Source organism: Lolium rigidum, chromosome 7 (genome assembly GCF_022539505.1).
Source record: "Lolium rigidum isolate FL_2022 chromosome 7, APGP_CSIRO_Lrig_0.1, whole genome shotgun sequence".
Taxonomy (NCBI): Eukaryota; Viridiplantae; Streptophyta; class Magnoliopsida; order Poales; family Poaceae; genus Lolium; species Lolium rigidum.
In genome coordinates, this window is record NC_061514.1 from 234,365,248 (window position 1) to 234,392,434 (window position 27,187).

Below are 27,187 nucleotides of genomic sequence, written 5' to 3' on the forward strand. Positions count from 1 at the left end.
AAATTATCTTGATCTAGAGGTTCATCCTGCCTTGGATGTGCTTCTGGATACAATCATTTAATTATCTATTTATGTGTATGTGTGTGGCACAGATCGGTGCTGGTGCTTGCTCAAGCATCAGCTGATGCTTGCAGTGATCCTCTGGATCATTAGCATGTGTCTGTTTCATGATTTACTTGTTATTATCAATTATCTATGTTGCCTTTATTGATTGAGTGGTAAATTGATGTGAACTGTGATACAGTAATGATCATCACATTTGATTGGCTTAGGCTAGATGGATGCCCACAGTGGTTGGGAACCCTAGCCCTTCTTTGAACCCAATCAGGGTGATGATAATTGTATTTGGCTTGTTGGTTTGGCTGTTCTAGGGTTTGAGGTGACCCTGGCAGTAGTCATATGCTGCCCTAGGGTAGCTCCCCTATTTGGTGGCTTTCTGTTGATGGATAGATGCTTACTGGCTAGTCACTTAGTGAATTTCCAGTAGCCTTGATGTTGATAAATAGGATGTTGCCTGTCAATCTGATGGTTTAGCTAGGCTAATGGGTGCCTTGGAAACCTGAATGACTACAAGGAGTAAATCCATGCTGGATTTCTCTGGTTTTGACACTGTGTTGTCACAACCAGTGTTCCCTGGTTTATTTTCCTTTTAGCCTTGGTTGTACTTGCTGGCACCAATTGGTTTAGTAACCAAATGATGATACACCCAGGGTTTTCCTACCCTTACAGTGCTCCTGTGATGCAAGCATGCTTAAGTATGAGCAAGATATGATCTTGCCCAGGCTCTTGTGTGGTATACCTCACTCCAGCTCCTAGAAATAGGTGTTGGTGTAGAGGATTGCTTCTGTGATGCTTGGTTTGCTTGCCCCGCTCCTCCTTGCAAGCTTGTGGTGCTTTACTCCATCTGGTACTTGCTCACAGTCGACGGTTCTTGATGAATCTGTCCCTGGATGGTTTCTGGTGGCTTGTTGTTCTTCCTGTTCTAAGTGTTCTTGCTGTTCTTGGTGAACTTACCCAGGAGCTTGTGTCGATGGAATGTTTAGGGTTTGGATGGAAAAAGGTTTTATATCATTCTCACTTTGCTCTCCTAGTCGACAGCTGAGCCTGGCACCATTTTGGTGACTCCCCTGGCTTGTGTGTGCTGTTGTGCATGCACATAGCCTGGTGAGCTGCACTGGTTGTGTGTGTGTGCAAGTGCTCGTGCACTGGGCTTGATTCAATCTATGGCATGGACCCGCTCGGCGAAACTTGAGCATATCCATCTCATTCGATTGTTTGCTAACCTGCCAAGTGGCTTTGCCACTTGGCTTAATACTTGTTTATTTGTGTATGTGTGCAGGTACCAAGTGCTGATCAGGATGAATTCAAGATCAGCAAGATCATAGAATTCATGAAAATCACTTTGTAGTTAGTTTATTTAGATAACTTGTAATTTTCCTTTTCTTTTTTCTATTTATTCAATTCGTGTAATGTGTTGTAATTCCATAATTCAAATCTGAATATTGTAAAGACAATGTATAATGTGTGTGATTATCAATAAAGCTCAATTTTTCCTTAATGAGCTTTAAGTAATTGTTGTATTACTTATATTCTTGCTTAATGATAATTGTTTATTAAATTATCTCAAATTTGAATTATGTGATAACCATTTAATGTTTGAATTTGAAATTCAAATTCAAAGTTGTTTGAATTCATTCAAACAACTTAACTTGTAATTCAATCATGCAACTTAAGATTTTTAATGCAATATCACTCTCTCTTCTCAAAACCCTAATTTTAGACAAGTAGGAACAAGTTCATCGCACTCTCGAAACCCTAACCCTGTAAGGTGTCGAGAGAGAAACTTGTCCCCCTTCGATGCAGTTTTTGTTTAAAAGCGCGAAATTTCCCCGTAAGTTACAATGCAATGCACATCCCTTTCTAAAATATACCCCTCGATCGTCTCTAAACCTAGGATATTACAATAAGCTGCACTTCAACAAGCACAGGAGGCTCTGAAATTGAAAGAATATGCTGCTGCCGATGCCTTGCGGGCTACTAAACGCGAGGATTATATGCTTGACCTCATGTTATCACCAGAATTTAGCCAAAGCAGGAGATGGGCCGTGATTGAGATGGTCTTAGAGGACATGCACATAAAGTGTCTCTGAATCGGCCTCGTGCGGGAGGTTGGGCTAGATTGCCCGTGTATCTGTACATTATAGTAGATCACGTTTTAGTTTAGAATTAAGAGATAGAGTTTAGTCGTACACAGACTAGGTTTATTCCAAAGATAGAAAGTCTACGGACTATAAATATGTACCTAGGGTTATTGAGAAAGGAGGACGATCACGTTCACAACAAACACAATCTAGGCGCATCGCCACCCCTTGTTTCGAGGGTTTCTTCCGGGTAAGCGTCATGCTGCCTAGATCGCATCTTGCGATCTAGGCAGTATCAGTTTATTCGTTGTTTGGTGTTGCTCGTACTGAAGCCTTGTTGATGGCGAGCAGTACCGTTATCGTAGATGTTTTGGGGCTGACGTCGATACTTTTCTGATATGCTTGCTTAGCTATGCTGCCCCTCAATATCTAGCTGCATTTGCACCTATCTTGGGTGTAAGGGCAGCATCCTGCTTGGTCTTTATTTAGTAGATCTGATTTGTTATGGTTGTTCCTTGTTCTTCAAGGATTAGTTTGATATCCGCATGGTTAGGCCTTGCAAATGGGTTAAACGATCCAGTAGTGCGTAAGGTATGGTTTGCTGATCCTAGAGGGATTGTTCCGGGAATCGACTTTGTGTTGGTTTTTAGGCCTCTTTTAGGACTAGTTTTCTACTATCTTTCGTATCTGCCAGGCTCAACTACGCGTAGGATGTTCCGGTTATGCGGTGAAAACCCTAGACTGTCGTAGATTGATTTAACTTGGTATTGATAAAGCAGGATCCCCATGTTATCGTAAATCCAATGTGAACCATGGGTCAATCGGCTCTTTGAGCCGATTCACAGGATAACCTGAGAGCCGATCGGGGCTCGTATTTAATGTTTACGTGTCTGCCATGCAGGAGACTAATTGAAGCAATCCATCACCTTCCTGACCAGGTATAGGTCAGGTGGCACGCCCTCGCATTAGCCAGGATGTGTGCCGGAGTTTTGCGGGCCATCGCCCGAGGGACCAGGGCCCACCAGCAGTCCTGGGAGCCTCCCGGCTCTTCGTGTTGCTCGTCGGTGCTCGCCGGTGGGTTTTGGCAGGCAACACATTCTGGCACGCCCGGTGGGACATTCTACAGCAACTACGTCAACATCTGCAGCTGAGATGGCAGACAAACCAGTCACGTACGAAGATCTGCCTGAGGAGCACAAGAAGAAATATGATGAGATCAAAGCCGTCTTCGAATCCGATCTCATCGGCTCTTTCGCGAAGACCCGTTCACATGGCATTAGGTGGAAAGGGTTCTCACCCGAAGGCGTTCTCGATGAAGTAGATCTGTCTACCCCTTCAGAGGAACGCACCAGAGCTCTGCGCCAGGAAGTTAATTACATGGTGGCTCATTCTCTACACCGTCATTCTGAGAGCCTGGTGAACGCTTTCGAGCGCATTGCGGTTCGCGTGGTGCAGGAAATCATGAAGCATCAGTACTCTCCGTCAGGACCTGCCCTAGGGACTCACCAGGGAGAAATACCGTTCCAGACCAGACCGCAGCTGCCATTTGCGCTTGCCGCTCCAGAGCCATAGGGTTCACCGGCGTACGTCGTCTACAAGGTTGGAGGCGATCCTGGCGATTGCCAATTTCTGTATGAGCCGCCTAAAGAAATCCCACATGGATACGTGTGCACATACGTGCCGGACTGCAATAACTTGGCACGCACGAACCAGATTGCGGCAGGAGGGATTTCTGGAGCGGACGCCGATAAACAGGCGTGGCTAGCTAAGTATGCCACTGGAACGAGTCATGAAAGCTCAGCCCCTGCAGCTCATACCCTGGAACAAATCAGCACAATCTTGAGAGACCAGTTCGGCATCCTGCCAAAGAGGAGAACAATCGGCTATTCCAAGCCGTACCCCAACGAATATGATTTGATCCCGCTGCCGCCCAAGTATCGGCTCCCTGAATTCTCCAAGTTCAATGGATCAGAAGGGTCTAGCTCAATTGAGCATGTGAGCCGATATTTGGCACAGTTGGGCATGATTTCAGCATCAGACCCGTTACGAGTAAGGTTTTTTGCGCAATCTCTCACAGGACCAGCTTTTGGGTGGTACACCTCGTTGCCACCAAACTCAGTCCGGACGTGGAAGCAACTGGAAGAGCAGTTTCATGTTCAATATCACTCAAAAGCTACCAAGGCTGGCATTGCCGATCTAGCGCAGGTGCGGCAGAAGCGGGGAGAAACAGTGTCGGAATACATTCAGCGTTTCAGGACTGTCAGGAACCGATGTTATTCGGCTCGTTTAACTGAGAAAGAAGCAGTCGATCTGGCAGCGTTGGGCCTCGCAGCGCTGATCAAGGATCTGGCTTTCCAAGTGGAATACAATTCACTGGCGCACATGGTCCAGAAATTAACATTGTATGAGCAGCGCCACCCAGAATTGTACCAAGATAAGTTCAAACGTCCGATAGGCTTGATCGAGACAGAAGAAGTTGGGGACTCTGCAGAGGACCAGGAAGTAGCCGTGGCTGAATGGGCTCGGGGGGCAGTTCCCGTGTCCTGCAAATGGGTGAAACCACAAGGGCCTGCAAAAGGGTTTGACTTCGATGTAAGCAAAGCTGAGCAGATATTCGATTTATTGCTTAGGGAAAAACAGCTGAAGTTGCCCGAAGGCCATAAAATCCCTACGGCACAAGAAATGAACGGGAGACCGTACTGCAAGTGGCATCACTCGTTCACCCATATCACCAATGACTGCAAAGAGTTGCGTCGGCAGATCCAAACGGCGATAGAACAAGGCCGTTTGATCCTTGGACAGTTTGCCATGAAAGTGGACACGCAGCCGTTTCTGGCGTCAACATGGTGGAACTCAATCACTCCACGAGGCGTCGGCTAGATTTCTCATTCGATGTTAACATGGCAGGGCCTGTATACCACCATGGCAAGGATAAAGAAGAAAGCGGTCACTCCCGTGGCAAGGAAAAGGAGGAGGCCGGCCCACGCGACCGGCCCCGATATGATGACAGACGATACATCACCGAGGAACAAGTGAGAAAGGTGCGGTATCAACGTCCGCTCTCCGCGCATCTCCTTAACAAATATGAGCGTCAGTACGACCGACGTCGGCAGTACGACAGAGATGACGAAAGATATCGTCGGTCTGACGTAGATAATGGAAGATATCGTCGGTATGATAGAGACGACGAAGGATATGAGCACCGCGCTAAGGGGAAGTCAAGAGAGCAGGAAGACATGGATAGACACTGGGATTATCCTTTCTTTAAGCACTGCTGGGATTCAGGAATGAGCCGATTGCCTACAATCGACAACTGCCCGGAGTGTAGACAGCAGAAGAAGGACACAAGTGAGGTTTCAGTGTTCAAGCGTCTAGGGCCTCTCCCATCTCAGAACAGACGAGCTGAGTCATCTCAAGAGGAAGATTTTGAGGAGTCAGAAGATGAAGAAGAGGATAGGTACCACCGGCCAAGGTGGTGCCCTGATGGAGTCAGTCACTCCCAAAAGCGTAGGGTTTAGCGGCTACGTAGCTTGGAGGAAGCCGAGGCGCAATACCTGCACACGTTGAGGAAAGCGCGGCCCGATCTGGCCGTGAAAATTCAGCAAACTTTGGACGCGGAGAGTCGTCCACAGAAGAAAGAATGGCGCCCCAAACAAGTAAAAGCCGATGCGAATGCATCGGCTGGCACAAATATGGTGTTCATACTTCCGTCGGAGTTTTGTGCTCCAAGAACCGAAGAAGTGCCGGTAGCACAGTTTGACTGCGGCCCACGGCCAGTTATCTTTGAAAAGCCACGAGAGAAGAGCTACAAACATTTGAAGGCCCTGTACCTAAGAGGTTATATCAACGGGCAGCCTGTCAGCAAGATGTTGGTTGACACGGGAGCGGCAGTCAATATAATGCCATACTCCATGCTACGGCGTTTGGGACGCTCTAACGCAGATCTGATCAAAACCAATGTCACACTAAGCGACTTCAACGGCCAAGCATCAGAGACGCAAGGCGTTCTGAATGTGGATCTAACAGTGGGCCGAAAAACCATCCCTACATCATTCTTCATCATCGACAACAAAAGCACCTACGCTGTCCTGTTAGGGAGGGATTGGATTCACGCCAACTGCTGCATTCCATTTACAATGCACCAATGCCTGATACAATGGGATGGAGATGAAGTGGAGGTCGTTCATGCAGATGACTCGATCGAGATCTCAATAGCTGGCATGAATATTTGGGACGCGGAAGACCAAGGGCCGCTCTCTGGAGTCAGTTTGGACGGCTGTGAGCGTATCGAAGCTACAAAAAACGGGGTGAGGCTGGTCTTATCCACCGGCCTGACAGAGTAGCAAGAGCAAAGTCAATCGACGTACGTGGCAAGGCCGATCCCTGCGATCGGCCCCAAAAAATAAAAGGCAATGATCTCACCTCAAGCATGTCACGTAGTCGTAGTAGGGAGGCTCCCTCCCGTAGTGGAGCACACAAATAAGTTGTAAACCTTCATTGAGCAATGCAATCGAAAAGGAGGCCGATTCCAGCAATCGGCCCAAATTATTCTCGCCATACGTTTGCATGTGTTCAGCATCGATCTAGCAGGCGACGGGAAGCTAGGCTATGGGTTTACATCGGCTGATGACCTAGAAGAAATCGACATTGGTCCTGGGGATAAGCCACGACCAACATTTATCAGCAAAAAGTTGGATCCGCATCTGAGGGGCCTGATGATAGCTTTGTTGAAAGAATACCGAGGCGAGCGATCTCGCACGGATGGCGTCAGGCTACAAGGACGTAGCAGGTGGAGCCGATGTTCAGGTACAGTTCCTGGAATCGGATAACTGGAGAGCCGATATCTTCAATTACTTGAAAGATTCGGCTCGGGGGCACCTAATATGGGATGACGGACAGTGAAATATGGGGGCGATGCACGAAATCGGCCAGTAAAAAAAATATATACAAAGCAACAGGACGCAAAAAGCCGATGCGCAGCCATCGACTCTAGAGGTACAAGCTGTTATGAGCAGGTATCAGGTTACATGGATAAGCTCTAGTGAAGGAATGCCTCGAAGGCACGGAGGGCGTCAACACGAACATGATCCACCTCGACGATCTTGGCCTCGTCATCTTCGTCCTCGCCCGTCACTAGCTGTTTGTTCAGGGCCCGTATTTCTGCCAGATCAGTTTTCAGTTGAGCTTTGAGGCCTTCTGCTTCCTCTTGGGAGCGGGCAATAAGAGCTTCCTTATCATGAATAAGCTGCTTGGTTGCCCGGACCCTCTCTTCAAGGTCCTCCGAGTTCCTTTCGCAAGGTCTCAAGTTCGGCGGTGCTGACAGAGGTGTCAGTTTTGGCATCTAAGGCCGCCTTTTTCTCATTGAGCCGCTGACATTTGTCTGCAATATCGGCTTTCAACGGAAGTTGGGTGTGGCATAGATCGATTCTCTGACGAGCTAACTTCACCCTTGACCTATTGGCAGACAGAGTCACAACGGGACAAAGTTTCACCTGCAACGTTACCGGGAGGTGGTGCTGGATTTCTTCAAGAACACTCTTCACTTTCTCGGGGTCTTCGACCAACGTCTCGATCGGGGAGGAAAGCAGGGCTTGGAGACGCTGAAATTGACGTAGGACAGCGCTGGGTCGTGGTTCATCGCATGCCGTAGAAGGGGCCGGTTCGATGGATTCAGGGTCGAGCGTTAGCAAGCCCAAGAGGCCACAACCCTGACAAACAGAAACAGCGTCAGTATGCAGCAGAAAGGAAGGGTAAGCCAAACGAAAGGAGTATACCTCTCCTGAGACCAGGGGGACAGTCGATGATGAGGCAATCGGCTCTTGTGTTTCTGCTGGGGACTTGGCCAAATTGGCGACCTTGTAACGGCACCTTCAGGGATTACTGGACCCAGGCTTGCGGAGGGCATCAGCACTTCCTCGACTTCCCCACTAGAAGTGTCATCAGTCTGCAAAGGAGGTGGTTAGCCGATGCGAACAACAATGGATTAGCATGAAATATGAGCCGGGAGAGTATCGAGGGTAGTTACATCTGAAGCCTCTTGGTTTGATGAAGGGGCTCGCGGTTCCTTTCGAGTCCTCTTGGTGCATCGGCTCTTTGTGCGTAGGCCGCCTTGCCCCGCTTTGATTGGAGCTTGGTGGACAGCAGGTTCAGGAACTGGCCTTTTCCTGGAAGCCGATGGTGGCAAGTCTGGCTGGCACTGCGTGGTGATTTTCCCAGAATTACCTGAGCTCGAATCCCCTCGACTGGATTGTGTTTCCTCGCTGGAGTTGTCTTCGGTGGAGGCCTATAGAAGAAGAGTTAGTAAGCACAAGCATGTTTGCAGGAGCCCATAAGGATAGATGAAATCAATCAAGGCATGGATCAACGTACGTGCAAGCTCTCTTGATCTGGAGAAGGGCTCCGGCGCTTCAAAGTTTTCCTGACGGCTACTTTCCTCACCGTCGTTCTCGCCTTGGTTGAGGCTCGGGGGGCAGCTGGCCCGGGAGATACTTTGCTCTTGGGAGCCGATTTTGGTGAGATCGGCTGGCTCTGCGATACTTTGCTCTTGGAGGCCGATTTTGGTGAGATCGGCTGGCTCTGCATCAAAACCTTTTTCAAAGGTGGCGAGCTTTTGCAGAAGACGACCACAGGAGCCGGTGGGAAGAACTCAAAAGGGGAGCCATCATCATGTGTAGGTTCTGGACCATCTTGTTGCTGCAAGGAGACAGAGCAAGGTTATAAAAATCATCGTAAGCTACTTCAAGAAAAGTTGCGAGTGGTAGTACCTATTCTGTGGGGATGTTATATTCAGCATCGAGTTGTTTCAGCAACGGTCCCAGAGCTCTCCTGAAGGCATGAGTTTTCCACATTGGCCACCATGTCTCAAAACCATCGGTTGACGAGGTGAAAGAGAGGTTGTTAGGGACTGGGATGGCTAGAGCATCAAAGAAAGAGTAGCACCTCTGACCGGTGAGGAGATCGGGCAGGTCAGCTCTGCTCTCTGTTAAGTGGTGGAGGAAGAAATGGGGAGACACCTGCCCAAGACCAAACTGCCGGGCTGCTACGACCGGCTGATATGACTCATAACCAGGTTTGATGATTCTGTTTGATGTGCTCATGCCAACTGGAAGGAAGCAGGGACGGATCATGGTGGAATACAATTGCCGGGTGCTGGTGTCATCGGCAAAGCTGTCTAGCCTGAAGGAGACTGGGTTTTCAAAATTTTCAGACTCCGTGTAAGGAAAGAAGAGAGGATTGTCCAGGCCTTGGAAGAAAATGCTGAACCACTTTGATGCTTCCTTGGGGATCAGTATACTACCTGGAAGGCTATACAAGGCTTGGCCGTAGCTGGTGCATCGGATCTGCTTCCCGTTAGCGTCTGGAAAGGTGCAAGTAGCCAAAAGTGGGAAGTTTGGGATATGGTTCTGGAAATACATTTGAGCCCATAGCTGAATAAACCACCAGGGACCTCCTGTTTTGACCGTCTGTTGGGAGAATAATTTGACAGACATTAGTTCGAGATATCGATAGACCTCTCCGAGGAACAGTTTGTCGAGGCCAAGCTGGGTGCCTCTGGCAAGTTCATAGGCCAAGGAAAGATAATTCTTGGTCGGAGCAAGTGAAGGGCCACAGAATATGAAGTGTTCCAACCAGAAATTTAGGAAGGCCGTGTGTTCTTTCTCTGTTACAGGGCCTTTATTTTTCATGTGGCGTCGAAGGTAAGCACCCCGGTTTGTGCACTCTGTTTTGGAAGAGAGTTTGAAAGGAACCCTCGGCAGCATAAAAGCAGAGGGGCTGGGAGATGTAATGTCTAGGCCAGTGATCATTGCCACATATAGCAGAGTTGGTGTCATGGGGCCGTGGCCAAACATGAAGCAGTTCAGAGCATCAGACTAGAAGTAGCCGATGGTTTTTAGAAGGTTTTCATGCTTCTCAAGGGGAGACAATGATAAGGACAGAGCATCGGCTATTCCTGTGGTTTCCCATGTGGATTGGTAAGTTTTGGATACTCTACTATACCAGGAAACCCAATCTTCAGGAGGGTTAGGCCAGGCTCGTAAGCAGTCGGCCCAAGAAGTTAGATCTAAATTTTGGCTCACGAAAGGGATCCTATTGGCCTCGCAAGAAATCAGATGGGCAGGACTCTCGACAGAACGGGGGCCAAGACAAAGGGAGTTTGGAAGAGAAGGATGCGGCAACAAAATGTCTGATACCTAAAATTAATGGTGGAATAAAGCATTAATTCAGATGTTTGCTATTAGTTCTAACACCATGCTCGGATGGCGAGGGGCAGTTAAGGATTACCTTCAGGCCAGAGACCGTTGCGTTGGCGTTGGACGATTCCGCCATCTGATTCGCCGGCGGAGGTGAATCTGCGCGGTTGGGGATCTGGGATTCGCGTTGCCGCGAGTTGAATCTGCTCGATGGGTAATTGGGGATGTCAACACCCGGATTTTTAAGTCCAGGTGCTTATTATGCCATACATCGCAATCCCAGGAATATTGTTGTTGCGAGACATAATAGTTGAATATCATAGAGTCATCATTTATTACAACACATAATCGTCTTACAAGGGTAGATCACATGATCCAATATTACAATAGTAGTTGATCTCTAGATCAACGAACATCACAAATAGCGGAAGCGAAGTAGTAGTGGCTATCTAATCCACAGGCCAACGCTTGACGTCAGGAGCAGTCCTAGTTGTCGTAGACGTCCTGCTGTCCATGTTCCTTGTACTGCTGTTCTCCTTCAAAGTCTGGCCATTTGAATAGCCAGGGACAAAGCCATGAGTACTTTTAAAGTACTCGCAAACTAATACTAGTGTAAGAACTATCAATTCTAGTAAGGGGATACTAAGCTCTAGGTTTATTTGCATAAAGCCAAGTTTATTTCATAAACATTTAGTAAAGATGCTTGAATCACTAGACTAACTCAAGTGGGAACATTAGTGTCATTCCCACAACTCGGTTGTGTTTTAATTCCAATTCACCATTCACCTTTCCAAATTTAAAACACAAGTCATATGTCACATTTTTGAAAATGGTCTGATGACGGAACAGTATGGCCTTTCCAACCGTCCTTAACCGTGGACGCGGCTATTCGAATAGGTTTACACTCTGCAGAGGTTGTACACTTGTGCCACAACTTTTGATTACATCCGTCGTGGGTAAACCTGAATAATCGTAACTCAGTACGCGGATCATCAACCATAACCTTTCACTTACATATCCTAGTATAGGCACCTCTCCCCATGAGCTTGGCCTCCCGGTGAAAACCGCAGTCAACCCGGGAACTGCACAGGGCTTGGGCCGGACATTCACCTCATCTTTAACGTCGTTTCTTTTGTGTTGTGGAGGCAGCTTTTGGGCATAACCCCGATGAAGCTTGTTTAGAGGGAACCCATACTAAGACACATAAACTTCCAGTTAAGCCCTACCCATAATCAGGTATTGTGGGGGTACTCGTAAATTGGAATGGTATCGCATCCGAACCCAACCATCAATTTTCGTAAAATTCACCAAGTCATTCACCAGTCATATTCACCTTCAAAATCTTTCAATAGAATGACTCATCATTCCAAGGTTTTCAAAGTCATTGGTTTTCACAAGTTCCCATCTCTAATAGTCAATTTTAATCTTTAGCACTAGCAACTAGTTATGAGGGGTGCTAAGTAACTCTGGATTGCTCTAGGCTAAGTTTGATACTCTTGCACTACTCCATAAATAAACAAAATGAATCATGAATCAAAAAGTAACTTTGATAAATAAACTCAAGTAAAGCTTTGATAAACCAAAGTCAAAAACTTGTAAGGTAAAAACTTGGGATAGGATCATTAAGCATAAATTAAATGGGGATAAGGCCTTGCTCTTGTAGAGTTTTGCCTTAGGGTATCTTGCAAGAATATTAGCTTGCCTTGGTTGGTGTATGGATCAAAATGTTCCTCCTTCTTTTCCGTAGATGTGCTCGTCGTCCCCTTCGTAACCTTCGGTACTAGCGTCTATAAACGAATACGAGGATACAATCACCACACAAAACTTGCATGCTAGACTAAACACACCAAAGATTCACACAAGCCTATGGTAGCATCACTTCTTATTAGCATGGTGATTTACTTTGTTCTATTTTAAAGAAAAATAATTTCCTCTCATTATAATTATTTATTAGTGTAGCTCTTTAATGCTTTGGAGGAAATAATTTCCTCTCATTGAATCTTATTAGGATTTAATCTCTTCAATAATAAAATATGGGTATAGGTTGACCAAGGTCAACACTCATATTTATTATTTGAGAGTGGAAATTTAAATGAGGTGCTACACCTCATGCATTTTAATACTAGCATGGAGATGATTTAATGTCTCTAAGTAACCAAGCATGAGGCTTATTAGACCAAGGTCAGTACCTCTATTTGAATTACTTAGGATCACAATTTAAATGAGAGAGAAGCTCCCATACTATTTAAATAAGTTTATGTGTATGTGTTAAATGGACTAGAAATGGCTCCATAGTCATTATTTGGATCTAGTCCATGATCATGCAAAACAACTATGCTATAATTTTGCATAAACAATTAGATTATGTCAAATGTGAATTATTAGAGTTGGAATCAACTCAAAATCATTTATAGATAATTTTTAGTATTTATTTGAAGTTAGGAAAGGCCCTGCCTTGTTATTTTTATCATTTGAATTTAATTACGAATTTGGACATGAGGCCAGTGGCATTATTTAGATAATTTCATGAGCTTTCCAAATATATAAAATTGGTTAAATTTGGTGTAGTAGATTTCCAACTATTCAAATTTGAAGTGGGCAGCAGTATTGGATTTTGCTAAATAGATTAAATCGAATTTGAATGAACTGGGCCGCGCGGGAAAAGCCTACGGGCCAGGAGAGAGGAAACGAGCTGGGCTGGCCCAGCTACGTGTCTGGCGTGAGCGGGCCGCCTGACAAGATGGGGCCCAGGCGTCAGTCTGTATTAAAACCCGAAGCGGTACCTGGCAACGTGCGCCGTTAGATTAGAAGTGGATCGTGCGGTTGAGGGGGGTCTTCTTCTCCGGCGAGAGGAGGGCGTGCTGGCGACGGAGGGAGGGGGTCGGCGGCGTGCTGAAGCTCCGGTGATCAACGGCGTCGAGGCACAGCGGGGTTGTCGAGGACGGGGAGTGTACGGGTGGTCGCGGCGTCGCTTGGGGAGGCGTCAATCGGCGGCGCTGATCTGCGGACTCCGGCGGACTCGAGCTCTCGATTCGAGCTGCTCCGACGACTACTGGTGAAATTGATCGTGGGGTGTTGCTCAGGGAAGGGAGGGGAGTGTTTGGTGTGAAGAAATGAGGAGCCGATCGCCCCTATTTATAGTGTTGATCGGTGGCCGTGAGGTGCTGCAAGGGAACGGCCATGGCGCGGCGCTTCTGGCGATCGAAAGGGCAAGCGAAGGACGGCAGCGTGTAGGCGTTGTCCTGGCGATGCTCTAGGACTAGCTGGCGCAGCGAGGGGACGACGGAATCACTCGAGGGCGTGCAGTGATCATGACGGTACCCGCGGTACCTCGCCGGCGAGGACGACGGTGACAAGGCTTCTGCGCGTGCTTGAGCATGTCTAGCGGCTAGAGGGCGCAGAGGCGGTGCTCGACGCAGCGGTAGGCTTTGCAGGGGAGGCGTAGGTTGCTCGAGTGCGTGGCGTCCTGGCGCGTCCAGGGCGCGATCACCGCGTGCGCTGGCACGTCCTGGTGAGTTTTGGGCGAGCGCGTTCCGGCCAATGGGGAGCGTTGGCGTTGCAGGGGCTTGTACCCTCGTCGTCCTTGAGTGTTGTAGATGCTCCAGGACAACAGGATGAGTTGAAATGGTGGCCAGAGGTGGTGAGGCCAAAGGTGGCCGGGTGTGCTTTGGCATGGGCTGTTCTCTCACTTCTCCACTTTCTCCAAGCCTAGCAAGTACTAAGCTCGATGCAGGGGTCCTAGAGATAGCTAATGATCACCGGCTTAAAGTGATTTAGGCAAGAAACCACTGGATACAAGGGTGTAACACAAATCTGGAACTCTGCCTGCCAAGTGTTCGACACAATGCCCGCATGAATATTTTTGTCGAATTATGGAATTCTTTTTGGTACATCTCAATCATATATTTAATGTGTTGGATTGGTGGTGGTGGTGTTCATTTTGTAAGTGATTTGCAACATTTCAAATTTGAGGTGATCTTCCCATTAATTTAAAGTCTTCTCTTGTTCAATTTCTACTGGTCAACCTGGTCAACTTTAACCATGATGGTCAACATGAAAGTTGTATACCTTGACATGGTCTTGGATGACCTGGCTTTGGTTGACTAATTTTAGTTTAGGAATTGAGAAATACAGGGGGTAAAGTGGTGAAGAAAATATTTTTGGTCCATATGACCATTATCATATGTATGAAGAAATCTTGATTTCTTTGGGTTTTATTCTTGATCCAAGGATGCATTTGTGTTAGTTTATCACTTTAAAGTATTTTAGAAGCAATGGGGCAAGCAATTGTGGCCTAGGTTAAGGAATTGCAAATTGGCATATGGTGTATGTAAGTGAAATATGGAATTTTCTCTCCATTTTATTTCTCTCCAATTGATTTGATTTTCTTGACTCTAATGTGGTTCTTATTAGTTTAGAAACATTTTAAGAGCATTGAAACCAATTCAAATGGTCTTGTTCAAAGATTTGCAAATTTGACCATAACACATAAGAGGTGATGTGTCAAATTTTATTATTTTTGTAAATTGTTCACCTTGCTTTGCTTGGGCATGGGTTAGGGTCAATTTAGGGTTATATTAGGTTGGGAGATGGTTTCACATTATTTGTTCAAGGTTTAGGGTCATAGAGCAAAAATTGGGTATTGTGGCTATGTGTCACATATGCCTTTATGCATATGTTGCATTTGAGTTTTAATTTGACTTGGCTTGACCCAAATGGTGTGGTTGAGTTTTGAAATGGTATATAGGAGTGATCCCACCATTCATAACAAATATTAGGGTCAAGGTTCCCAAATTCATAAATTTGCATTTTACTCTCATATGCCTCTATGGCATTTTTAGCTTCTTTTTAATTTCTTTGGTTTCACCTTGGATTTGGTTTGATAAGTGCTAGGTAGAGTGTATGAAGGTTTTCCAAACCTCTAAAAAAAGTAGAAAGGTCTAGGGTAAGGATTTGTAAAAATAACCATAGGCACATATACCTTTTTCTTATTTAATTTCCTTTTATTTTATTTTAGCTAAGATGATGAAAAGAGGGGTGAGTTTTAGGGTTTTAGGTTATTTCAAACTACTATAACAAGCAATCATGGCAATAGCACAAGAATTAAGCAAGATCACTATGTATCACACTTAATTTAATAAAAGTTTTTGTTGGTTCCAAAATTTGGAACTAGGGAAATTCATTTGTTTTGTTTTGAATTTTTGGGATGTTACAGGGGATCTGGGTTTGTTCCTCGCTGGAAGGTCACAGGTTACCGTTTGAAATTTGGGGAATGACCGCTTGGACCGGTCTAAATGGGTAACTGAGTCTGGCCTTGCTGGCGTTTTTGGTAAAAGACCGATGCGTTGCCATCGGCTCTTTGAACGTTGACCTATTTTGACAATCGGGAAAATCAAACATGGAAGCCTTCTTCATTGATTAAAAGGGGGTTTTTATAAGAAGAGCTGATTGCTCACAAAAGGAGGATCTGCTGCCTAATGTACTACTACTAGTCCTATTCTAGTAGTCCCTAATCTAGGGGCCGTCGCTGCCCTCGTCGTCGCCGTCCTCGCCGCTATCGGCGCTGCTGCCGGCGATGTCTTCGTCGCTGCTGCTGAAGCTGTCGGCAGGGGCTTCTTCTTCGTCTTCGTCGTCGTCGTCATCCTCCGACCCGGCGCGGAAGCGTTTCGCCGGCGGGTACTCGTCGGAGGAGGTGTCGTCCTCCGCTTCATCCTCCTCGTCGGAGGAGAGGTCCGCGCCCCAAGAGAAGGCGTCGTCGTCGCTCTCCTCCTCCAACTCCCCGTCCACGAGGAACTGGAGGTTATCCTCCCCGTCGGTCAAGGATTCGTCATCCTCTGACCCGACGGTGAAGTCCCAATCCCTTTCGTCCCACCACTCTGGGGCGCGGGCCTCGTACGCCGCTATCGGGTCGTACTCCGGCACCGGCTCGCTGGAGGAGGAGGATTGGAAGGAGAGACCCGACGAGACAGAGGAGGAGTCCATGGTGCAGAGGAGGGTTTTTTCTGATTGCTAGTGCGGAACAGGAGAATGAAGAGGCGAACTGCTCAGATGAGGTTAAATAAAGGGGATACAGTGGGAGATGATTCAATGTTGTGGCGGTTTTCGAGGAAGCGGTGCCAAAACTGTCAATCGTGCAGTACGGAGAAGTTGAGAAGACAAGGCATCATGATGGAAGGACACTGAAGCGGTTCTGCTCTGCAACGCGTAACCCGATGAAGAAAAACAGAGTGGTTTTGGAATTATTATTGCCAAAACCAGGGGGGCATGTGTTATCACCAGAATTTAGCCAAAGCAGGAGATGGGCCGTGATTGAGATGGGCTTAGAGGACATGCACATAAAGTGTCTCTGAATCGGCCTCGTGCGGGAGTTTGGGCTAGATTGCCCGTGTATCTGTACATTATAGTAGATCACGTTTTAGTTTAGAATTAAGAGATAGAGTTTAGTCGTACACAACTAGGTTTATTCCAAAGATAGAAAGTCTACGGACTATAAATATGTACCTAGGGTTATTGAGAAAGGAGGACGATCACGTTCACAACAAACACAATCTCGGCGCATCGCCACCCCTTGTTTCGAGGGTTTCTTCCGGGTAAGCGTCATGCTGCCTAGATCGCATCTTGCGATCTAGGCAGTATCAGTTTATTCGTTGTTTGGTGTTGTTCGTACTGAAGCCTTTTTGATGGCGAGCAATACCGTTATCGTAGATGTTTTGGGGCTGACGTCGATACTTTTCCGATATGCTTGCTTAGCCATGCTGCCCCTCAATATCTAGCTGCCTTTGCACCTATCTTGGGTGTAAGGGCAGCATCCTGCTTGGTCTTTATTTAGTAGATCTGATCTGTTATGGTTGTTCCTTGTTCTTCAAGGATTAGTTTGATATCCGCATGGTTAGGCCTTGCAAACGGGTTGAACGATCCAGTAGTGCGTAAGGTATGGTTTGCTGATCCTAGAGGGATTGTTCCGGGAATCGACTTTGTGTTGGTTTTTAGGCCTCTTTTAGGACTAGTTTTCTACTATTTTTCGTATCTGCCAGGCTCAACTACGCGTAGGATGTTCCGGTTATGCGGTGAAAACCCTAGACTATCGTAGATTGATTTAATTTGGTATTGATAAAGCAGGATCCCCATGTTATCGTAAATCCAACGTGAACCATGGGTCAATCGGCTCTTTGAGCCGATTCACGAGATAACCCGAGAGCCGATCGGGGCTCGTATTTAATGTTTACGTGTACTGCCATGCAGAAACTAATTGAAGCAATCCATCACCTTCCTGACCAGGTATAGGTCAGGTGGCACGCCCTCGCATTAGCCAGGACGTGTGCCGGAGTTTTGCGGGCCGTCACCCGAGGGACCAGGGCCCACCAGCAGTCCTGGGAGCCTCCCGGCTCTTCGTGTTGCTCGTCGATGCTCACCGGTGGGTTTTGGCAGGCAACACCTCATGACTGATGCAAGTCAGGATATGGTGGGTATGTTACGCTTTATCCTTTCTCTTCCTTGATATTCTTCGTATCCCTTCTCACACTATCTTGTTTTCGTTGTTGCATATAGGTTCGTTTCTGGATGTTGTCACCGAAGAATAGCGCGTTAATTCGCGAGTCGAAGTCCTTCTTCGACTTGCCAAACAGAACAACATTGATTTCTGGGCGGATGAAGATCGCACTCGCAGAATCGTTCGGTTCTAGGATCAAGCCGCTCAAGTCCGCGAATTTCGTGATTTCTTCGGCAGTACTCTGGCCATGATATATAACGCTCTATATCCTCGAAATCCTCAGCCTGCAAATCTCACTGAGCTGATGAATAAATTCAAAGATGTGGAGAGTATCCACGACTTTGTAAAGGCGCAGATGGTGGTCGGTGCGAAGTTTGCTCTGATTTGGTTGAGGGTATGTCACTCGAAATTGGACTTCAACGATCTCTTTGACATTTTTGTCCGCAAGACATCAAAGAGGAGGGTGAACGTTGACAAACACAATGAAGTTGTATCTCCTGTAGCCGAAAAAATGATCGACGAGCTTATTCGGTACGATGCTGCTTTCTTCACATATCTTTGGTATGATGACTCAACGCAGATTATTCGCGCTGCCTGGGAGAACGTAACCGTAGATAGATTTATATAGCGCCTAGTTTTTTCTTTTCCCTGATGCATTTGGCTTGTGCCGAATATATTTGTAAGTCATATATATTGTAACCGTTATTGCAAGACTTATGTGAAGTCAAGGCAAAGTTTTTGTTATCTTTTTTCTTCCAGCCCCCGAGTATTTTGGCTGGCGTGCCTATCTTTATTGTTCGCAAGATTTTTATGGAACCAAGGCGTGTAAATTGAGATATGTTGTGAAGTCAAGTATATTTTGTGAATTTGTCGGGTACGATCCCCCGAGCCTTATTTTCTGAGAAAGATTTATGCCATCACTATTTTTATTATATTGCAGCATCGCAAGCCCGCCACATGAAAAACCTTTCAGCCCCACTCGGTGCCCTAAAAGGAAAAGAGTGCGTCTGAAAACTTGCGAGCTCTTCAAGTACAATGTATGCTTACATAGTTGATACTATATTGATCTCTAAGCGTAGAATCGCCATAGTTGCGCCACGTTCCATGGGTTTTCTTCATCCTTGCCCGTTTTCTTGTCCTTCAACCGATAAGCTCCTCCCGGAATAACTTTGGTGATGATGTACGGTCCCAACCATGGAGACTCGAATTTCTTGTGTCCATCTTGTGTGAGTCGAAGGACTAGATCGCCAACTTGAAAGAACCTGGGCCGCAAACATCGGTTGTGGTAGTTTTTGAGATTCTGCTGGTATGCGCTTACTCTTGATAATACTTCGTCTCTTGCTTCGTCGAGTGCGTCAACGTCGTCCTCCCGTGCTTTCTGCGAAGTTTCCTCTTCATACTCCGCCACTCTTGGGGAGTTGTGTTCTATTTCTATCGACAACAATGCTTCGGCTCCATGGACCAAGAAGAACGGTGTTTCTTGAGTTGTCGTGTTTGGCATTGTTCGCAAGCTCTACGTGCGGCAGTTCATCGACCCATGTGTGTCGCGCTTTCTCCAACGGTGTTAACAGACGCTTCTTGATGCCATTGCAGATAAGCCCATTGGCTTTTTCGACTTGACCGTTGGTTTGCGAGTGCGCCAAACTTCGTTGTCTGTAACTATGCTGTTAGGAACGCTGAACCGAAAAACTATCCCCTTGATGAAGTTCACCGCCGATGTTGCATCTGCCGACGTTACTGGTACTACTTCAATCCACTTGGTAAATTTTTCGACAGCTACAAGTAGATATACGTGTCCTCCTGGCCAGGACATGTGTAACTTTCCCACCATATCGAGCCCCCATTGTGCAAACGGCAAAGCCACTGGTATCAGCATCAACTCTGCTGCCGGAGAGTGAGGTTTAGATGCAAATCTCTAGCACGCATTGCACGTGCGGACTATGTCTTTTGCATCTTCTATTTCTGTCAGCCAATAAAATCCTGCCCAAAAAGCTTTGGCCGCTATTGCTCAACTGCTTGCGTGGTGGCCACATGTTCCTTCGTGTATGTCCTTCAATATAACTCGCCCTTCTTCGGGTGTAACGCACCTCTGCAACACTCCTGAGATGCTTCGTTTGTATAGTTCTCCCTTGACCACGGTGAAGGCTTTGGATCGTCGGATGACTCACCTTGCTTCGACCGGATCTTCGGGTATCTCTTTCTTTGTGATGTATGCTAGATAAACCTGCATCCAGGGAACTTGTATCATCATAACTTCCTCTGGTTCCTCCTCATCTTTCCATGTATGAGCCTCAGGAGCTGTCGGAGCCCCCGAATCTTTTTTGGACTTCTCCTTTTTCTTTGGCTGCTTCGGTACTTTTTTCGGCTTGGTTGATCTTTCACTTATCTCTTCCCAGAAGACTCCAGGTGGTATGGGGAGGCACTGCAAGCCGATGTTTGCCAAAACGTAGGCTTCATCGTTGTTGAGCCTGCTGATATGATTAACCTCACAACCATCAAAGGTTTTCTCGAGTTCATTGTACACCTCTTTATATGCCATCATGTTGTCATTGACTGCATCGCACTTGTTCATCACCTGTTGAGCCACCAGCTGGGAGTCGCCGAATATTTTTAAGCGAGTAGCGCCGCACGCCTTTGCCATCTTCATCCCGTGTATGAGGGCTTCATATTCTGCCTCATTATTAGATGCATTGGGGAACGTCATCCGCAATATATACTTCATTTTGTCGCCCTGCGGTGAAACAAGTACGACGCCTGCTCCAGCTCCTTCCAATCTCTTGGACCCATCGAAGTTCATGTGTTGGGTACTCGACAAATCAGGGGGTCCCATGTTTTGTAGTTCCATCCACTGTGCGACAAAGTCCGGAAGGATCTGCGACTTGATCGCCTTTCTTTTTTCATATGTGATGTCCCGAGGGGAGAGCTCGATCCCCCATAGGGAGACACGTCCCGTAGCTTCTGGTTTGTTCAATATGTTGGAGAGAGGGGCCTCATTGACCACTATTATCGGGTGCACCGAAAAATAGTGTCTTAGCTTCCGTGCGGACATGAAAACTCCGTAAGATAGCTTTTGGTACTGCGGGTAACGTTGTTTGGATGGTGATAGGACTTCACTAAGAAAATATATTGGCCGCTGCACCCCGTGAATCTTCCCTTCTTCTTCTCACTCTACCACGAGGACTGTGTTGACCACTTGAGGTGTGGCCGCGATGTATAACAGCAACGGTTCTTTTTCTTGGGGTGCCACCAGCACTGGTGGTGTCGAGATAGTCTGCTTCAGATGCTCAAAGGCTTTGTCCGCTTCTTCGTTCCACTCGATTTTTTCCCCTGCTTGATTAGCGCGTAGAAAGGCAGCGCTTTTTCTCCCAACCTAGCGACAAGCCTGCTCAAAGCTGCGACACGTCCAGTCAGTTGTTGTATCTCCTTGAGCTTGGTTGGTTTTCTCATCGTTAGGATAGCCTGTATTTTCTCAGGATTGGCCTCGATTCCCCTGGCTGACACTAAGTATCCGAGGAGTTCTCCCGCAGGAACACCAAAGGAGCATTTTGTCAGGTTGAGTTTCAGAAGAAACTTGTCGAGGTTGTCGAAGGTTTCCTTGAGATCATCAATCAGGGATGACCCTTGCTTTGTTGTTATGACGACGTCGTCAATGTACACTTAGACGTTTTTTCCGATCTGCGTGGCCAGGCACTTCTGCATCATCCACTGATATGTGGCTCCCGTGTTTTTCAACCCGAAGGACATTGTTCTATAACAGAACACACCATAAGGGGTTATGAAAGCTGTTTTGACTTCATCCTCTTTTTTCAGGTGGATCTGGTTGTAACCAGAATACACGTCGAGGAAGGAAGGACGTTCACAACCTGTCGTGGAATCGATAATTTGGTCGATCCTCGGGAGGGGAAAGTGATCCTTTGGACAGTGTTTATTGAGATACATGAAGTCAACGCACATGCGAAGGACTTTAGTGTTTTTCTTCGGGACCAACACTGGGTTAGCGACCCATGTGGCTTCAGTGTGCAGCTCCTTGATGAAACCTGCTTCTTTGAGCCGACGAATCTCAGATAACATGGCTTTGCGGTTTGGCTCGGAGAATCGCCGCAAAGGTTGTCGAATTGGCCTGGATCTTGGATCCAAATTAAGGGGGTGCTCGGCAAGTTCCCTGGGTACTCCTGGCATATCAGCTGGACACCATGCAAAGATTTCCCAGCGCTCACGGAGGAACTCGACGAGCGCGCTTTCCTATGCGCTGTCCAAGTTGGACGCGATAGTTGTCGTCTTTTTTGGATATGTCAGGTGGATCTGTACTTCCTTAGAGTTTTTGGAGGTGGCGAAAGCTTGCTCCTGCAAGGATCTACCTCCGTTAGGCAATACGTCGTAGTTGGTGGTGAGCTTGGATGCTACATACTCGGTCTGCATCCCGAAAGTTTCCGAGAGTTTGTGAAAATCCTTGTCGCATTTATCTGCCAAGGCGAAGCTTCCTTTGACTGTGGTTGGGCCCTTAGGTTCGGGGATTTTCCACATCAGGTATGTATAGTCCGGCACAGCCATGAATCTGGCGTATGTGGGTCTTCCCAAGAGAGCCTCGTACTGTGATGGGAAATCAATAACTTCAAACTCCAACTTCTCCTTCCTGAAATTTTCTCGGGTTCTAAACTGTATGTTGAGTGATATCTTTCCTAGAGGATGATTTGGCTTCTCAGGTGTGATGCCGTGGAAACGCGTATCCGTTGGCGTCAGATTTTCCAGAGATATATTCATCTTCCGCAATGTATCCGCGAACATGAGGTTTAGACTGCTTCCTCCATCTATGAATATGCGAGAGACCTCAAATCCTGCTATTACTGTTGGTAAGATCATAGCTGACTGCCCAGGTCGTGGAACTTGGGGTGGGTGATCCTCTTGGCTGAAGGTTATTGTCTGTCCCGACCAATTTAGGTACTCAGTGGTTGGTGGATGCATTTTTTGCCATGTATACCTGCCGAGAAATTAACTTTTGCGCCCTGTTTGAGGGTCTGCCCTTCTGTATCATCGACACCGCTCCCGTTGTGTTTATGAAATCTACATCATCGCCCGTAGGTGCCGCAAGTTGCAACTGATGTTGGTTTGCGCTGGTGACTGGAGGTGGTGGCGGCATGTGAATTTCGCTCCTTGGCCCCTGCACATACCCCCTGTTTGCAGCTTGTGTATTGTTGTTCTCTGCGTATCTCCGAAGAGCTTGAAAAGTTCGGCAGTCTGGAGATGACCCGACTGTCTCTTGCCCTCGTTGTCGAGGTAAAAATGCATCTGGCATGGCCCGTTCAGCAGATCCTCTGGTGATACGTTGTATGGCCTAGGGAACCTAGGCCGGTTATTTTGCCTGCTAGAGCTCGGAGCATCTCGATGATCGTTGCGCTGGTCATTGCTCCGCTGGTAATCATCTCGATGATTTCCTCCACTATTTCCTCGGAAGCCAGCCGCCACTTGCCTGGGACCGTTGTAATCTGTGTATGACCGAAAATGTCGCCTATTTTGATTGTTGTTTCTATTATATTCTTCCTCGGGTGATCTCTGCCGTTTGTTATGAACGGAATCTTCTCCGTCGGCCCAGCAATTTGCTATCTCCATGAGATCAGCTATTGTTCTTGGGTTTGATCTTCCCAATTCCTCGATCAGATCTTTTCTTCGGATTCCTGCGATAAATGCGTGTATCGCTCTTTCGTTTGACACATTTTCTGCCAAGTTTTTTATGATGCTCCACCTCTGGATATACAACCTCATTGACTCGTCCGACTTCTGCATGCAGGTCCTTAGCTGCTCTATTGGCGCGGGTTTCTTGCACGTGGAGCGGAAATTCTTCACGAACAAATCCTCGAAGGTTTCCCAGTTATCGATGGATCCATCCGGTAATTTCTTCAACCAAGCTATCACGGCTCCGCTGAGATGAACCTGGATGCTTTGCATGGCCGTTGCTCTGGTTCCACCCATCAGCTTTACTGTCTCTAAGTAATCCACTATCCAATCCTCGGGATCTTGCAATCCATCAAATTTCTTGTAGTTATCAGGTAACTTGAAGCTAGAAGGCACTTTGGTCTTGCGAACTCGTCGGGTAAAGCAAGAGAGCCCACATAAATCTTCCTCTCTAACTTCCGGTGAATGCTGACGTTGTCTTGTTCTATTTTCTCGGTCCCTCTCCTGTCGTGCTCTATCGACTCATGCTTGCGTCATCGTATTTCTTGCGTCACCTTCTCGTGGAGGATCTCGCGCCACCGTGGTGGCTCGAGGACTGCTTCTTCATGGAGCACTTTCGGGCTGCGGTGTGCTTGAGCCTGCTAGTGTTGTTCACATGACGCCAACTCCTGCCATAGCCATCTGATATAATGCTTTTCTAGGATCTCCGGGAGGTGGCTTGGATGCCAGTATAAAGGCATGAGTCATCATATATCCTGCTTCCGGTGTTTTGGGATGATGTGTTCTCTTGTATCTATCGACATAAAGGATATGTCGAAGTTTTGGATCAAATTTTCGCGCTCGTTCTCGGGCACGTTCGCTAGTCGAGACCTTCCTCTTGCACGTGCCGCTCTGTGACTATCTCCCGAGGTTGCTGATTGTCGACTCAGGGCGGCTCTACGCGCACTTCATGCAGAGGCTGCAGCTCTTCTTTCGTCGAGTGCTATTCTTTATTTTTCGAGCTCTCGTCCAGAGCGAGCGAGTCTATATTGATATGCTTGCAACTCTTCTGATGTAGCTGTGGTGGTCGTCGGCTCCGTGCCATCCATGGCTTTCTGAGCTCTGTCCCAAGCTGCTTGCGGAAGTTGTACTTTCTCGCGAGGTGTGGTCCCGACGTATTTATTTCCTGTTCCACGCGTGAGATCAGCGGGATCGATGTATGGATTACCCAAATCATGAAAAGCCTCTGACGCTTCATCCTTAATTCACCGATTGCATAGACTTAATGATATATTGTAACTTTGTTTTCCTCTTCAGATCGGTGACACCGTCATATAGATCGGTGAAGACCTCCCAATTTGTTTGGGAAAAAAGTCCGTTGAATAGAAGCCGTTGTTGGGGACAAAGAGGGACATCCGTTGTGGCCCTTATCCAAACGCATACGCATCCTGAATTTTCTTCTCGTCCGTTGCGCAACCTAGAGCTCGCTTTCTTTTCTTCCATTCCGCCACAATGGATCTCGATTTCTAGTCAGCACGTACAAGCTCGTAAAATTCATCCGTAGTTGTAACACTTTTGTGTGACAACCCGTATGTGTAGCATCATGTTGTAAACAATGAGGGGCCAAGTCAAAGGTAGAGCCACACTTGCTGATACCCCATGACTCCATGAGGCCATGACGTGCATGGCATCGATCAAACCGAGTGCTTCCTCTCTCCAACCTATTTTTTCCCTACCTTCCCTTGTCTCTCGCTCCTCCCCACCGCATTCCTCTCGCGCGCAAACCATCCCCCGCCTCCCCCCTGCAACTAACACCTCTCTCCTCCTCCTCTCTCCCCTCCAAGCTCCATTGCGATCTCCCACATTGTGCAGGGAGCTCTGAACACACGCAGAAATGGTGATCTCTCTCTCCCTCTCAATGCAGTTGCTCTTGATCAATCAATGTGCATGAGTTGAATTGTTGTAGGCAAACTCCGCGTCTGGTCTGGCGGTGCACGACGATTGCAAGATCAAGTTCTCGGACCTGAAGGCGAGGCGGAGCTTCAGGTTCATCGTGTTCAAGATAGACGAGAAGTCGATGGAGATCAAGGTGGAGCGGCTCGGGGAGACCAGCCACGGATACGAAGAGTTCACCAACAGCCTCCCAGCCGACGAGTGCCGCTACGCCGTCTACGATCTCGACTTTGTCACCGACGAGAACTGCCAGAAGAGCAAGATCTTCTTTTTCTCCTGGTACGTACGGACCTACTTAATTTCGTTGCATCGTTCGTTGTTGCCATTGTGCTTTCTCCCACATGCATCACCTATATCTCCCCTCTGTCCATCAATTTGTCATCAATCCGTTGTACGGTAGTGTCATTTTTTACCATTACTTTTGTGGATCGCGTATTAAAAATTATTGAATGTGAGGAGTATGTAAGTTTTTTTGTTCAAGAAATTGAATGCATGCATTCTAAAACAATACTCCCTCTGTTCCATTCAATAGTGCCTATAGTTTTTTGGCACGGAAATTAGCGCAAGAGTATTTTTTACACAAGACCCCTAGCTGAACGGTTTGAGATCAACGCAAAATTTGGGAAATTCATATTTTCCTAACTTACCATAACAAATTTGGGAGCTAAACGATTTGGGAGCTGAACGGAGAGGGGGTAATTGAAAAAAAAAGCTAAGCTACAACCTTATATTTTGAAACAAATGCCAAAAATCTATAGGCACTATAGAAAGGAACGGAGGGAGTAATAAGTAAATAGAAACAGGATAGATAAATCCATTTCAAGAAACTAATAAGAACTTCTATAACCACGATGACACTATATAAGGTTATGTTTGACAACACACTAATATCTTATGTATTGCATGTCTTCTAGAGAACAAAAGAAATAACCCGATTGTTGTTTGACCACGATTGTGTTTTATACAACGGGTTATCTCTTAGTGTTGATATACAACGGGTTATCTCTTAGTGTTGACAACAAGTTTGTTCGTGAAAAATCTAAGAGATAACCCGTTGTATAAAACACAATCCAGGACTCTTACAACAATTATGTTTTGGCATGTAAAAGAAAACATACCTAAGACTAAGAGATAACAGCATGTCTTCTAGAGAACAAAAAAAAGTAGGTTACACCACGTCGTATTTTTCTTTGTTGACAAAAATTTTGTCCGTTACACAACCCGGAACTCTTGACAACAATTATTTTGGGCATGTAGATAAATGCCGCTCAAAATGTACAATTCTGAAAGAAAGTCTATGCGTGGATGTTAACTTAGGCTTTGTGTATGCTATTTTGTTCAAAACATAAGAGGTATGAACTATGAGAACAATACTCGGATCACATGACTATTTTACCATGCTCTTGTTTACTAGACGGAGTAACGGGCATGTGGCAAACATCATTTGCATGTGGTCCCAAGAGACTGGGACTCATGTCACCTTGACAACATAAACAATTTAAATATCATTTCTAGTGCCATTTTAGCAGTCAATTTCCCAGATGCATGAAATTTGGCCGAATTATGTGCCTTGACATAAAAAAGTGTATCATTTCATTCTTCTACAATGTAGGTCTCCTGACACAGCAAGAACAAGGAGCAAGATGCTTTATGCGAGCTCCAAGGACAGGTTCAGGAGGGAGATGGACGGCATCCAATGCGAGATACAAGCCACCGATCCTAGCGAAATGAGCCTTGACATCATAAAAAGCCGAGCTCACTAA

General features: G+C 46.7%; 1 pseudogene; it reads left to right on the forward strand.

The window, feature by feature from the left end:
• Positions 1-27,187, forward strand: part of LOC124672545 — a 38,793-nt pseudogene extending 11,606 nt beyond the window's left edge.